Genomic DNA, 2,652 nt, shown 5'->3' with positions numbered 1-2,652 from the left:
AATATGAGGTGCTCTGGATCCAATGCATCATCCTCCACCACTTCTACCACCTGCAATCTGACCCCACTGCAAAAGACATTTTTCCCTCTCCACCCTTATCTGCCTTTGGATGGGCCGCTCTCTTCGTGACTCCCTTGTCCGCTCCATGCTCCCCACTAACCCCACCACCCCAGGCACTTTTGCCTGCAACCGCAGGAAGTGCTACTCCTGACCCTACAGGACCGCTCCCCCGCCATCCCCATTCCCGACGCCAAAAAAATTTTCCGTATTAAACAGATATTCACCTGCACATCTGCTAATGTGGTATATCATATCTGCTGTTCCTGATGTGGCCTCTTCTACATCGGGGAAACCAAACAGAGGCTTGGAGACCGCTTTGTTGAACACCTACGCTCGTGTCGTGACAAACGACTGCAGCTCCCAGTCGCGACCCACTTCAACTCCCCCTCCCATTCCTTGGGTGACATGTCCATCCTGGGCCTTCTGCAGTGCCACAACAATGCCACCCGAAGGTAAGAGGAGAAAGATTTAAAAGGGACATAAGAGGCAACTTTTTCATGCAAAGGGTGGTGTGTGTATGGAATGAGCTGCCAGTGGAAGTGGTGGAGGCTGGTACAATTGCAGCATTTAAAAGGTGTCTGGATGGGTCCATGAATAGGAAGGATTAGAGGGATATGGGTCAAATGCTGACAAATGAGACTAGAGTTATCTGGGATATCTGGTCGGCATGGACGGATTGGATGGAAGGGTCTGTTTCCATGCTGTACATCTCTACGACCTTATGTCTGTACCAGCCATACCCTTTGTATTAACAGGGACATACTGTCTCTGAACATTTATCTTATTTTTGAAGGCCTCCCATTTTCCAATTATCTTTCTACCTGCAAACAGCCTCCACGTCTTCAGAATTGCTTTCTTCATTATTGGGGTAAATGAATGCTGATCAAGAAAGCGCTCTAGTACAAATTTCAAGAATTGTTTCACTTCTTTACCCTTTAAATCATTACTATCACTGTCAAATTTGGTAATTGAAGACACCCCATTTCACTTCTCTACAATTGTTTCATTCTTTCCATAATCCTTATGAGTCAGTATTCTTCCTTCAATCCTGTAATTTATAATAAAGCTTCAGCCATAGCTCAGTTGGTAGCACACACATCTTGAACATAGAACATAGAACATTACAGCACAGTACAGGCCCTTCGGCCCTCAATGTTGTGCCGACCTGTCATACCGATCTGAAGCCCATCTAACCTACACTATTCCATGTACGTCCATATGCTTATCCAATGACGACTTAAATGTGCCTAAAGTTGGCGAATCTACTACCGTTGCAGGCAAAGTGTTCCATTCCCTTACTACTCTCTGAGTAAAGAAACTACCTCTGACATCTGTCCTATATCTTTCACCCCTCAATTTAAAGCTATGCCCCCTCATGCTCGCCGTCACCGTCCTAGGAAAAAGGCTCTCCCTATCCACCCTATCTAACCCTCTGATTATTTTATATGTTTCAATTAAGTCACCTCTCAACCTTCTTCTCTCTAATGAAAACAGCCTCAAGTCCCTCAGCCTTTCCTCATAAGACCTTCCCTCCATACCAGGCAACATCCTAGTAAATCTCCTCTGCACCCTTTCCAAAGCTTCCACATCCTTCTTATAACGTGGTGACCAGAACTATACGCAATACTCCAAGTGCGGACGCACCAGAGTTTTGTACAGCTGCAGCATAACCTCTTGGTTCCGGAACTCGATCCCTCTATTAATAAAAGCTAAAACACTGTATGCCTTCTTAACAGCCCTGACAACCTGGGTGGCAACTTTCAAGGATCTGTGTACATGGACACCGAGATCTCTCTGCTCATCTACACTACCAAGAATCTTACCATTAGCCCAGTACTTTGCATTCCGGTTACTCCTACCAAAGTGCACCACCTCACACTTGTCTGCATTAAATTCCATTTGCCACCTCTCTGCCCAGCTCTGTAGCTTATCTATGTCTCTCTGCAACCTACAGCATCCTTCGTCGCTATCCACAACTCCACTGACCTTAGTGTCGTCTGCAAATTTACTAACCCATCCTTCTACACCCTCATCCAGGTCATTTATAAAAATGACAAACAGCAGTGGACCCAACACCGACCCTTGCGGTACACCACTAGTAACTGGTCTCCAGGATGAACATTTCCCATCAACTACCACCCTCTGTCTTCTTTCAGCAAGCCAATTTCCGATCCAAACTGCTATATCTCCCACAATTCCATTCCTCCACATTTTGTACAATAGCCTACTGTGGGGAACCTTATCAAAAGCCTTGCTGAAATCCATATACACCACATCAACCACTTTACTCTCATCCACCTGTTTGGTCACTTTCTCAAAGAACTCAATAAGGTTTGTGAGGCACAACCTTCCCTTCACAAAACCGTGCTGACTGTCCCTAATCAATTTATTCTTTTCTAGATGATTATAAATCCTATCCCTTATAACCTTTTCCAACACTTTACCAACAACTGAGGTAAGGCTCACTAGTCTATAATTACCAGGGTGGTCTCTACTCCCCTTCTTGAACAGGGGAACCACATTTGCTATCCTCCAGTCGTCTGGCACTATTCCTATGGACAATGATGAGTTAAAGATCAATGCTAAAGGCTC

The sequence above is a fragment of the Stegostoma tigrinum genome, chromosome 31 (assembly GCF_030684315.1).
Source record: "Stegostoma tigrinum isolate sSteTig4 chromosome 31, sSteTig4.hap1, whole genome shotgun sequence".
NCBI lineage: Eukaryota > Metazoa > Chordata > Chondrichthyes > Orectolobiformes > Stegostomatidae > Stegostoma > Stegostoma tigrinum.
This window is presented reverse-complemented; position numbering follows the sequence as displayed.